Source organism: Lissotriton vulgaris, chromosome 7 (assembly GCF_964263255.1).
Source record: "Lissotriton vulgaris chromosome 7, aLisVul1.2, whole genome shotgun sequence".
NCBI lineage: Eukaryota > Metazoa > Chordata > Amphibia > Caudata > Salamandridae > Lissotriton > Lissotriton vulgaris.
Window position 1 is genome coordinate 401,668,019 of NC_141695.1, and position 13,498 is coordinate 401,681,516.

Here is a 13,498-nt window from a genome sequence, read left to right on the forward strand (position 1 = left end):
CCTCACCATTCTAACAAGCATTGGCAAAAGCAAAACAAACATTTGTTTGTCTCAGCACACATTGCCACAGCGGATCTGGGCACTGAACAAAACTTTGTGTGCCAATATGCTCCTTCTAAAAGAGCAATACACTGTACTTACAGGGACACTAGCTGATAGACAGATGGAGAGAGACAGAATAAAAAACAAAACAAAAAGGTCATGGTTAACGCCAGGCCTAATTAGAGGCCCAATTATTAAAGAAAGTCTCAAAAGTGCATCCAGGGTATATACCCTTGCAGTAAGTGCATATGTACAGTTTCCATGAATTCACAAGAATTTACAGAAGTAGGCCAAGAAATAGTACTCCCAGAAAATATTTGTGAACTGCATTTTAGCATGAGCAAATATGCAGGTGTATATTTGCTCATGTGAAAATCTGAATGTTTTCAAGTTCACTTTTCCTCCAACCACTTTTTTCCCAACCCTGGAAGAAGTTTTATGTCGCCCACTGTCAGTAGTAAATTTCCAACCGTTCTCAGTATGGGAAATGATTAGAGAAGAAGTGTTGAAAACCCTTAAAACATGCACGTTAGTAGGTTTGCACAGACTAAAAAGTGCATTCCAACCCTGGATCTATTGCTTATGACTACCTTCAGCCCCAGTATGCAGACCTGTAGAAACATAGCGGCATAAGGGAATTGCTAGTATTCAAACACTATTATGGTATGAACCCTGGCATAATCAGAGAGACTACATCAGAACGCTTATATAATGAGATTGCTGCGTAATTTGTTGCCGCATTACATGGCACAAAGGGGACAAGTAGATTTTGTTACAGGACAAGTAGATTTATTAAGCAGCCTGCCCCATGGACAAGTAGATATTTTATTAAATTCCACACCCCTGACCTGGAACTTTTTTGAAGTAGTCCAAGAGGGTTAAAGATTTTAAGCCGTTCAATGGTGGTCCACAAGAGGAATGCATACTGCTGTTGTTGTTATGTTGCCATCCATTTGACGATGATGATTTAGGGGCCTTCAATACGGCCGTAGAGGCCAGTGGACTCGTGTGGTTGGCAGGGGCGCACTCCACATCAGTTACCAACCGTTTTGATTCTTCCGTTTTAATGCGGAGGCGGCTTTTCTTATTTTCCCGGATCTCATCGCTTCTGTTGTTAGGTATCGCGATTCAGAACCAGTGAGTTTAAGGACTAGTGCGGGTGGACCTTCTTCTTCCAGACGCTCTCTTTTTTACCGACTGCACTACGGAGTTTTTACTGGGGGCCGGAAGAATCTCGAAGAACCAAATTAGCTTCCGTGCAAGGTTACTGATCTTGCCTTCTCTTATCTTGTCTTGTCTTATCGTAAGCTGCAGGGTCAGGTGGCCGGTACTGTACGCAAAGGCACCCCCGCTCACTTCATCCCTACCCAACCCCTCGCTCACAGCCACCTGTCCACTGGTCTTGTAGCTACTCCGCTGGCCTGGGGCCCGTGATTTGGCTCCTAAACACGCCCACCCAGGTGCAACTTCCGCGACTGGCCAGGAAGGGTCACGCGTAGGGGAGGGGGGGGGTGAATGAGCCGTCACGGCCCAGTTCCAATCAGGTAGCGGGGCCAGCAGTAGTGGCTGCGGGTTAGGGGGGCTGGAGGGGGGCAGGGTAGCAGAACCAAGGCTGAGGGGGCCTGGCTTGCAAGCTCCCTAAGCGGCCGACCAGCGGGGGAGGAAGGGGGTAGCGTGAGTGCGAGGTGGCCAAGACTGAAGCCGAGACCACCGGCTGCTAGAGGCGTTACACCCAGCCGGCGGCTTAGGCAGGACCGGGGAGAAGTAGATCAGGGGCAGACTAGGGCAAGACTAGGCAGGGGGGCACAATGCGTCCGGGGGCGAGGGGAGCGAGGTCTGGGTCTTAGAAGCAGCACGGAGGCTCGCTTTGACTCACAGCACTCGCAGCAGTTGCTGATACAGCCAGACCACAACTGTGTGCCACCACTCACCTCCACTCACTGGGCGACTTACTTGTCCTGACCTCACCGCATCACCGCGTCCCCCTCCACAACGGGACACAGCGGGTCACGGCCCACAGCCCGCAGCCTGCACCTCACAGCCCACACCACGGTCCCGGCCTCAGCCTCGCCAAACCTCCGCACCGCTCCGCTCACCTGGCCCCTCCCACAAGCCGCAACCTCACTGCGTCAGCACGCTCTGCGGTCTGCAGCCCGCCGCCCGCTGTCAATCAGTGGTTCACGGCCTCGATAGCAGCACTATCAGTCTGTTATTATCCAAGACTGCAAAGAGCGTGCTCTCAGTACTGTTCTGTTGTTCACGCTAAAGGCCAACTGGGAGGGGTCAGCAGGTTGTTATCCTCCAAGAAAAAAGTCACCTGGAGGTTGACCAATTTCTCAAGAACATTAGCCATAAATGGCAATAAAAAGATTTGATAATATAGATGCTTCAAGGCCAGCTTTTTGGCTAGTGGGAGAATTAAGAGCATACTTCCAGATATACAGGTATGTTGCTTTCTTTAGAGATACATAAGAAAACTGAGTCAGGAATGCACTCAAGATAGGTGATAAGCGTGAAAAAATAAAGTGAGGGCAAAGGTCCAATGGGGAGCTTGATTTGATTTCAGCCATGGTTTTCTTCACATGCTCGATAGAGACACAAGTGAAATTGCCCCATTGCTTTGGGATGAGGGACTAGCAAAGTGTCAAAGGTGCAATAGATTTTCTCTATCTTGATGATAAAACAATCAGCTATAGCCTCGCAGTGGTGAGGTGAGAGAGTGATGGTTTGAAATATACTGCCTGGCCTAGATATTTCCTTCACTATTTTGAACAGCTTGTTCGAGTAGTCGCTAATCTCATTTAGTCTTTTAATGAAGTGGGTTTTCTTTGCTTTGTTAATTTGTTTATAGTAGTCATTTAGGTGGAATTTGAAAACCCTCCCTTACAGACTTGGTCCTGTGCCAATTGGTTGCCAATTTGCAGGGCCATTCTGGAAGACCTCCGTAGATGGAGGCCCCATCATGTCTACTGGCTGGGCTGCGTTAACATGGTGAAGGTAAATATTCTACCCCGACTCCTCTACCTATTACAGTCCTTCCCTAAGCCAATCCCACAGGATATCAAGGCTACGCAGAAGGATCTTCGACCCTTTATGTGTAAGGGGAAACAACCCCGCATCTCAAATTCTATATTGATGTTGCTACAAAATCGGAGGGGCCTTGCGTGCCCCATCTCCTAGACTATAATTGGGTTGCCAATCTACGATGCATCTCAAAATGGGTGGTCAGAGAGAGAGAGAAACACTGGCTGCCTAAGAACCGGGTGGTGCCCTCATGCGACTTTGGGAACTAGCCTTGCTTCCGAAACAACAATATCACCATAAATGCGTACCTAGCGGCCCCAATCCACAGTCTTAGAGATTTGGGACAGCCTGGCAGTTTAGAGAGGTCTTACTTTTTTCCCTCCTTGCACAATCCAACAGCCCGCAATCTGGACTTCATGCCTGCCCTCATCCCAGGGACCTTTCCAGATTGGGAGAAGGGAAAGTGTAGAAGTCTGCAGGACTGCTTCCTGGGACTGGACATCAAGTCTTACAAACAGTGTAAACTTGACTTCACCGTCCCTGAAACATCTCATCACCAATATATCCAGCTTCACCACTGTGCCCCCCCACGCTGCCCTCCAACCAAGTAGGTGCCACCCATTACTAGACTGTCGAACCATGTCCAGTAGACTTGTCCCAGAGATATTACCTTCCCCAATTTGTGAACCTACACTGTTATACCTCTCATGATTATTTTGTTGATTGCTTTCTTATTTTCCTTTTTTTTCCCGACCATCTGTAAAGCACTCTGATACCCTCATAAATAAAGTTAGCCCTTTATAAAATGTTATTCATAAATAAAAGAAAGAAATAAACATTGGTGGGATATGAATTTTACTTGCTATCTATTTTTAACATTAACTACAGGATTTACCTTACAAGATTTCGTTTTAACACATTACATTTATTAGTGGCATTTCTCAGGGATGCCGTCTGGAGTACAACATTGCCAAGTGGCCCCTGTGATAATGTTTCCAAACAAAGCATCTTGCCCATTACTCTTTTTTGTCACCTATGTTTCTATGCCCGGAAATTTTTTGAGCCCCAATTTTACGTTTATCTAGGATTAGATCTCATTGGGATGCATTTATTTTCCTACAAAAACTGTGTAACACAGACCTTTTTGCTACAGTGGCAAATTTTGTCCAATGTGCCTTGAGAATTAGAAATAGATATCGGGTATTATAACGTATCATGTTCATCGAATTCAGGTTGCTTAATACATGTGGATGCTGAATCTTTTCAAGACTTTATTTTTAAATCTTTTTATTAAGTGTGAAGTTTTGCATTTATGAATTGTTTTTTATTGTATTCTTTTATGGCTTTTAATAAGCAGAATAAAGATTAACTGACTTGACTTGACTTTTTAATCCTGGGTGAGATCCCTTACGGTGTGTTTTCATTTTATTACTGTTTAAAGTGTTGCGCGAATACTTTTACACATTGCCTTTGAGTTAAGCCTGACTGCTCTGTTCCAAACTACCCAAGGGATGAGTGTGGTTATTTTAGGGTTTGCTTGTGACTTCACCTTGACATGGATTATGGTTCCTTGGTTCCTGCTAGAGTAGGGGTTCACCACCCTTCAACCAGTAACCCAATACTGTATTCAGAGGTGAGGATTGGACTTGTATGTGAACAGTGCCATAGCATAATTTTAGGTTACACTACCATCTCAGATAAATAATCTGAGACAAATTTGAGTTTTAAATTCTCCTTCATTGGCCTTTTGTTTTTCTAAAGTCACCCTTACTCTACCTGATTGTTTGTGCATGTGGCTTTACCTGAAAACATGGAATTTGAGCTCCTCAATCTGGAGAGTGACTAACTCAAAGAAATCTGTAAGGAGAGAGGAAAGACCGCCAACAGGAGCCCCAAGAAGGTGGAGCTCCAAAAGGCTCCGAGGGCAGAGGCTCATCAGTTGCCAGTTTCAACAGAGTACCAGGACGAAAAGGATGACATGGTTGAGCAGGATCAGGACCTGGATATCAGCCCTGAAATGCAGCCTTCAGGGAAGGGAAAGTACCCATTTCCTGAGGTGGAACTCCCTTCCAGAGCAGGGATTGGTGTATTCTCTCATGGGCTATTCCCAGAGGAGCTGGCAGACAGGTAGGCAGAGAGGGAGTTCAGGCTACAGGTGGCCAAACTCAAGAAGAAGGTCGAGGAGAAGAAAACAGCCCATGAAAGAAGCCTGAAGGAGCTGGACATTAAAGTAAAGCGAGCAGATAACAGCAGCTTTGATGACAGCATACAAACAGTGTCTGAAGGAGACAAGAAAGTCCGCATCTTGAAAGATCTGGTGCCCAACTACGTGGTAGGGGATGACATAGACAAGTGGATTGCTGTATATGAGGTAGCTCTAAAGGTACACAAGATTCCAAAGAAGCACTGGGTGGGTGGCTTGTGGAAAGATATACCTCCAGTAGGGAGGGTACCACAACTTACACTGGAGGTACAAGACCAGACGAGATATGCCCCCATAAAAGCCATCCTTGTCACCAGGTTTGGATTCACCCCAGAGAAATATCGCATCAGATTCAGGTATAGTCAAAACATACAGAATCAGTCTTGGGTCGACTTCCTGAATTATGCCAGCAAGGCACTGAATGGCTGGGTGGGGGGCAGCAAAGTTGTTGATTTTACTGACTTGTTTAATCTGATACGAAGAGATGACATGCTTGGTGTATGTTTTACAGAGCTGTGCCAGGACCTATTGGACAGCTAACTGACTGACCCCAGGAATCTTGTTGAGGAGGCGGACCTCTGGGTCAGTAATAGAGTGTCCAAGAAGGCATCTGGAAGTGACCCCAGGAAAAGTGGTTATGGTCCCCCCAGCAGAGTGAGGGGGAGGTAAAAGATGATCCGGACAAGTCCCTGAGTAAGTTGCAGGAAAGGGTCCCCAAGCTCCTTCTGTTTCAGATAGTTGTGGTTAAGGTGGGCATTGGCTCAGGGCTCCAACCCTGCTGATTTGAGTGCTCCCAGTTAGAACACAAGCAGGGGGATCTTTGCACAAAGAAACCACCCACTGGTGGGACTTCTACAGGGGTGGCTAATGTGTCCTTATGGGTAAGTAGTCCCCACGGGAAGGTCATAGACCATGCCATGATCCCCCTTAGCTGGGGGATAGACTTAGAGGGTGAGCTTGTGATCCTTGATGGTGGGAGTCGTCACTTCCACCAGGTCAAAGTGAACAGGATCCCTGTCACTGCACTGAGGGACACCAGGGCCAACCAGTGGAATGACTAGTTTCCCCAGAGCAGTACACTAGCCAGGTATGTAGGGTATCTCAGGCCCATTGGTAGGAATTTCCACCCTATGGGCCTGATATCCCTGGCAAAGGGTGGAGAGGTGACACAGAGGAGCCTATAGTTAGTCCCCAGATGCCCATAGTCTGCGTGCTGGGGAATAAGTAGACCTGGCTGTCAAAAAAACTGAAAGGGGTGGCCACTCCTGTCCTGGAACCTTGGATGTGGGCCTAAAGGTGGTCTGACAGCCTATCTGTGGTTCCGTAATACCAATGCATCTCCTCTGCTTGGCGGGGCAAACCTGAGCAGAACGGACACATCGCTTCTGCTGCGAGGGTTCTCCCAACATAAGAACTTGGTATAAACCTTGCACCTCACAACAGAACCCCCACTGCGTGAAGCTCAACTGACACAGGCCCTAGCACGCAAATCCCTCGGCTATAGCAGGCTTGATAACGATGCAGGTTCTCACATCGCAGCCTTGCAGCTCTTCAAAATAGATGCATCACTTGGACTGCGCAACACATGCTCAACGCCAGACTTCACACTGCAAGCCCATCTCGACAGGATCCTGGATATCAACATTGGACCTCGCATCGAAACTCCTCAGAACCGACGCATTGCCTCAGCTGCGCAACACATTTTCAATTCGGGTTCTTGCAACGCTCTGCAACCAGGACTTAAGGTGCTCTTGTTCAGAAGGCCTAACTGGCTCCCTGTAGCTGGGCTGCACTCCATTGAAGTGGGCCTGATCTTGTGACTTTGTCCCTGTCTGGCACAACCAGATATCCACAGTTGGTGCTTTGTGCTTTTCGCTATTTTCACTGAAATCTTAAAAATTGCAGGCCAGATTTATCAAAAGTTTTGTGTTGCCCATTTGCCACGCAAGGACGGTGCAAAACCTAAAATGAGATTTACCAAGCCAGGCAAGGCCACCTTGCTTGGCTTTGTAAATCTGGAGTAACACAAGGCACCGCAACTCGCTGCCTTGTGTTACTCTACCACAGGGAGGTGTTCCATGGGTGGAGCGTGGGTGTTTCCATGCATCCATCCATGTATTTTGACGCATTCCATGAGTGGTGGACTTGGGAATACGTACAAATGCTATGCCTTCCCAGGGAATGTGTAACAAGGAGAAATATCTTTATTTCTCCTTGTTTTTTCCTTTTCCTACATGTGCTGTATTCTGCAGCAAATGTAGAAAGAGGAAAAAGCCTCAAATGATTGTTTTGTTCAGGAAGGTGTTCCTTCCTGCACAAAACACAATCCTGCCTGCAACACAAGCACCCTTGCACTATAGTGCAAGGGTGCCTGTGTTGACGCTAGGCAGCCAAAATTGCGCCAGCGCAAGGAGAGAGCAGGAATACACATACTGTGCTAGATATGGCACATTCTTGACTGTTCCCTTTAATGCAGCACAGCAAGGTGTCTTGGTGTGCTGCATGAAAACATATTAATAAATATGATCCTGCATATCTCTGGTTATCTGCTTGCATTTTGATCTTGTTTTATTTAATTAAAAAGTTCTCTATTTTTCTAATCTGGTGTCCCTTTTGTGGTGTGTTTTCATTGTATTACTGTTTGAAGTGCTACACAAATACTTTACACATGGCCGCAGAGTTAAGCCTGACTGCTCTGTGCAAAGCTACACGAGGGTTGAGCACAGGTTAATTTAGGGTTTCCTTGTGATTTCACCTTAATAAGGATTATGGGTCCTGATTGAGTAGGGTTTCACTCCCCTTAACCAATAACCCAATTTCTTACAAATCGCAATGAAAAAATACATACAATTAAATCTAAGGGGAAGCAATGTTTCCCCCACACATTGAATTGCCATGGATCTGTTATTTCTGATTTTAGAAACACCATTTCAAAATATAAGCACACCATCAAATTGTATAACAGATACAGGGATGTGGAATTCCTATAGCCCGACGCCCAGGACATATTGTTTGGGGTCAAGGGCAACAAGTTTTAATGTGCATTTTGTCCTTGGGACAAGTAGGCCCAACCTCCTGCAGCACAAACCCTTTGGCTGCCAGTTTACAGTACCACATTGTGGATCAGGGAAAGGCATTCTCTACAATTAAGGTAATATGTGTATTAATGCTGTTCAAACTTGTATATATGGTTCATGAACGCAGAGCACTAAAGTAAATATTTTAAGCCCAGCCTGCACTACTGACGGTGGTTCGAGTATAAAAGTGTACACACATGTTCAAAGTTTAGTAATATGAGGCTCTGTATAATGCACCCAGAATGCTCTCTGATTATATGCAAATATTTGCAGAAGCTTCAAAGCAAGAGTGATGATTCTTTGCTTTCAAAACGAAACGTTCACAAAAAAATGCATGTAAGAAAAGAAAACATTTAGCTAAACTACTGTAAGATTTTAGGTACCCTATCTTTGCAGCATCATTTAGTAACATGTTGATGTATGTTAGGATTTCCCAAAAATATTCAGAATGGAAAATCAGTGTAACCAGCTTAAATACGAATATGGAAAACAAAAAAAAACAAGCATTGGCAAAGCTAGTGGGTCTGAAATTGGTTGTCAGCCTTTTGGTTTTGTCAAGACGTGACTTGTTTAGGCATGGTTTTTGTAAAACCTTAACAGTGTGGGAGCTGCTGGGTCCTCACCATTCTAACAAGCATTGGCAAAAGCAAAACAAACATTTGTTTGTCTCAGCACACATTGCCACAGCGGATCTGGGCACTGAACAAAACTTTGTGTGCCAATATGCTCCTTCTAAAAGAGCAATACACTGTACTTACAGGGACACTAGCTGATAGACAGATGGAGAGAGACAGAATAAAAAACAAAACAAAAAGGTCATGGTTAACGCCAGGCCTAATTAGAGGCCCAATTATTAAAGAAAGTCTCAAAAGTGCATCCAGGGTATATACCCTTGCAGTAAGTGCATATGTACAGTTTCCATGAATTCACAAGAATTTACAGAAGTAGGCCAAGAAATAGTACTCCCAGAAAATATTTGTGAACTGCATTTTAGCATGAGCAAATATGCAGGTGTATATTTGCTCATGTGAAAATCTGAATGTTTTCAAGTTCACTTTTCCTCCAACCACTTTTTTCCCAACCCTGGAAGAAGTTTTATGTCGCCCACTGTCAGTAGTAAATTTCCAACCGTTCTCAGTATGGGAAATGATTAGAGAAGAAGTGTTGAAAACCCTTAAAACATGCACGTTAGTAGGTTTGCACAGACTAAAAAGTGCATTCCAACCCTGGATCTATTGCTTATGACTACCTTCAGCCCCAGTATGCAGACCTGTAGAAACATAGCGGCATAAGGGAATTGCTAGTATTCAAACACTATTATGGTATGAACCCTGGCATAATCAGAGAGACTACATCAGAACGCTTATATAATGAGATTGCTGCGTAATTTGTTGCCGCATTACATGGCACAAAGGGGACAAGTAGATTTTGTTACAGGACAAGTAGATTTATTAAGCAGCCTGCCCCATGGACAAGTAGATATTTTATTAAATTCCACACCCCTGCAGATATGGAACTCCTTTGTCTACAACATCCTAATCTGAAGTTGGTTCAATAAATATATAGACGCACAATTGCCCATTTCTTTTAATATATCACGTATCACATTTTTTACAAGGCAGCCTACGTGAATGATCCCTAGACATTCACCCTATTGTCAACACATTTGTGAGTATAAATGCAAGGTATTTCAGAGGCACGTGAGTGGTATTTTGTGTTATAAATCTGGAGCGTCATAATACGGGCAACCTCTAGGGGGCTCTTTGTTGGAGATCTTTTATCCAAAACTGGATGTGAAGTGAAATTCAGCAGGTTTAAATCTCAAATTTTCCAACTAAAAAAGCGTTGGGCTGATTGGTGGAGGGGTGACATAACCAAAGTTCGGGATGGACAATTCCCATGGGAAACAGGGTTAGCACTGATCTGCATTGCTGGGTCTCTGCATAGAGTGGCACAGGGGGTGAAAGACGATGGGTTTGAATCATACCCTGAAGGACTGAAAGTGGACAGACTATTTACAAGTATTAGTCCAATCACCTTTACGGTGTATGATTGCCTGTTGTATGCCTGGAAACCGGAGACTGACACAGCTTTCCAGGGCTACTACAGCCATTGTTTATGAATTCTTGTAGTAAATTGCTTTGATTCAAGAAGAACCTCTATGGATGCAGATTTACTATTTTCCTGGGAAATTGGTCACTGTGTACAAGTCCTCGACGCAAAAAAATGAACAAGTTAAAACCTGTTAGTGAAATGACAACAAGAAAAATCAACACAGACAAAGACGAGCAAACTTTGGCCCCCTAGACCCAACTACCAAACCAGGAAAGCATTTGGGGGTGTCACACACCAAACACCCTTCTGAAGCTACATCCCTGTCTGCAGTAGGAAATGTTGTTCGTGGTTTCCATTGGGCATATTGAGTACTATGTAAAAGTTATTTTGAGGTCTGCAGGAGCGGGTACCTGCCAGAAAGGGACATTATACGTTTTGAGGTGATTTTCTCTAGGAGAAGACGATATTTTGAGACCAGGTGGAAAGGTATTTTAGATATTGGTCACCGGAGATCATTTCAGTCTCTGCTGCTTGGCATTATGACTGTTATAAAGCATCTACTCGTCTTTTGAGAGTTGATATGTGATGTCATGATGTGGGGTCAGACTGGCCACATTCCTTGATGTTCCTAATAGGGTGTGTGAGGAATAAGGTGACTACTACCTTGAACAGAATCTGCCTAGACGGCTATGTCAGTCTGAAATCGGCCGCCCGTTTTCACTCCTTTAACTGACGCTGTTCTTCCCGTCACGACGACCAAGGCCGGTGTTCCTACAGTATGCTTCTCGTCAGTGGCTCTGTCTCATGAACGCATGCGTCACTTCCGTTATGCGCATGCGTCCGCTTTTCAGTGCGCATGCGCATTATATAATACTGAACGCTCGCAGGTCCCTAAATGACATACATACTGGACTGCCCTACTAGTAAAGCAAAGGAGAGAAATAATTAGCAGCTCTTGTTTTGGCGGCGGGGAAACACGGGTTTCCCCGCCTGCCTCCTGGTCGGTTTTATACGAACATGATCAGTATTTTGATGTCCCTGCCAAACCAGTTCAAAAATTATGAAAAGTACTCATTAGGAAAAATACTTAAAGCCGGCCTTTCCCCCTCTTTAGTACATACTTTAAGCAGTAAATATTAGAAGAAAACACTTAAAAATGTGTTCTACAGCCGCCGTAAAGACCCCCTGACTGATAAAGTAAATACAAACAGAAAGAGCAAGTTTTATTTCAGTTTCATTTAAATATTTTCAGGCTTTTGTGGCGTCTGAAAAGGCGAACAGGTGGCTGGTATTTTTCTCTGGGAAAAGTGGCAGCTCTTCACCTGGAAAGCTTGCACAGTCCTGCCAAGGGAAACGCATCAGGCGTTAGACTAACGCATTTCAGTGTGGTGCACCGCATCACAGCACTGAAATGCATTTTATTTTTATTTATTTATTTATTTAATGCGGATTTTATATAGCGCGAACATTACCGGACGGTGTCAGAGCTCTTTACATAAGAATCAGTTGCGATACATAAAGATTTAGGATTACATGCGTTGCATACAAGATACAAACAGAAAAAATTGCATATGTACAAGTTATAAAGTCACACAAGGAGGAGATACAAACAGGAAAAAAAAATGCAAATGTAAAGGTAGTAAAGTCATTCAAGGAAGGGATACGAATGCATATACTCTAAGAGTCATATAGGAATGGTAGATAGTACAAAGGTCTACTGCATATACTAGTGATTAGAGTTATCTCTATAGACATAGGGAAGGGATACGAATGGATATACTCTAAGAGTCACATAGGAATGGTAGATAGTACAAAAGTCTACTGCATATACTAGTGATTAGAGATATCTCTATATACATAAGGAAGGGATATGAATGGATATACTCTAAGAGTCACATAGGAATGGTAGAGAGTACAAAGGTCTACTGCATATACTAATGATCAGCCGCGGTGCGTCCATTGGGGCGTAGGGGCGTAGCCCCACTAAGCCACGCCATATGGACCCACCGTCGGGTCGTCAAGAGCTGAGAGCACACTAAAAATATTAATGATCATCAATCTTATAAGCGGCAGCGTCGCAGCGCTACCCCCTGGGAATCTGGGACACACCCAACTTATCCGGAGACTCCGGAGTGCGCAGGAGAGCTGGGTCTGCTGCAGCTTGAGTGACAGTCACTCAGCTGCAGCAGTACTGCGCAATTGAGTTTTTGGGCTGAAACCTGCCCGAGCATGCGCATACAGTGTACCTGCTTAGAGAGTGGGACCAGGGGGTGCTGCTTTAGACGGGCCGCAGCCCCCGGGGTTGCAAAGTGCAACTGGGCGAGTAGTTAGTGTGCCCTTTCTGCGCCCGGCAGGCCACACTGCTTCAGTGTTCGCCCTCCACAGAAGATTCTAGCATCGGCCCGGTGTCTGTGTAAGTGTGCATCATGCCTTGAACTTTGTTTTAGTTGTGGCGTAGCAAGGGTGCCCTAGGCCCTAATGTAAGAGAGGACATTCGATCTTCCATCTACAGGTTTTATAGCAAATAAGAGACACTAATTTGGGTGATATTAGGCCCTCATATCCAGGTGGTTCGGTGCCACTGCACCTGCCGCACTATTGATTACTACGTCCTTGTCTTTTAGTGGGAGGGATTTTCTCACTATTCCGCTGCACAGACGGACTCTCACTGTGCTGGCAGGTGCCGGACACAGAGTGAGGGGAGAGGCGGCCTCGAGTCCCTGACCGAGAATTATTGGTTTTATTATCAGAATTTAGTTAGGCCGACGCGCCTTTCTCATCTTGACATTTGTTTCTCTCTCAAGGAAAATCGTGGGTGGTCGCGTGTGTGTTTATCGTCATATATGGGGGCAACTTCAGAGTATCCAGCAGACGCGTGTGTGTGTGTTGGGGGGGCGGGGAGGGGTGCGGTGTGGAAGGAGAGAAGACGTATGGATGACCAGGGAAATCTTCATGGGTTAGGAGCTGGTGTTCGCCGAGTTCACATAGCCAATAAAAGAGTTTTCGCCTTTTAGTGGTGACCTCGCAGGTCCTGCTGCCCAGAGGGAGGATGTCCCAGAGCAAGTGAGCCTGTACATCAGATCTCCGAGGTCAGCTA

General features: G+C 45.2%; 1 protein-coding gene across 1 annotated transcript in view; it reads right to left on the reverse strand.

Annotated features, from left to right (window-relative positions):
• SYNGR4 (synaptogyrin 4) overlaps window positions 1-11,173 on the reverse strand; it is a 509,205-nt gene extending 498,032 nt beyond the window's left edge. Inside the window, exon 1 of the mRNA XM_086928694.1 lies at window positions 11,065-11,173. The gene's annotated coding sequence lies outside the window, so the exon portion shown is untranslated. The remainder of the gene's footprint in view (window positions 1-11,064) is intronic.
• Between the last annotated feature and the right edge of the window lie 2,325 nt (window positions 11,174-13,498).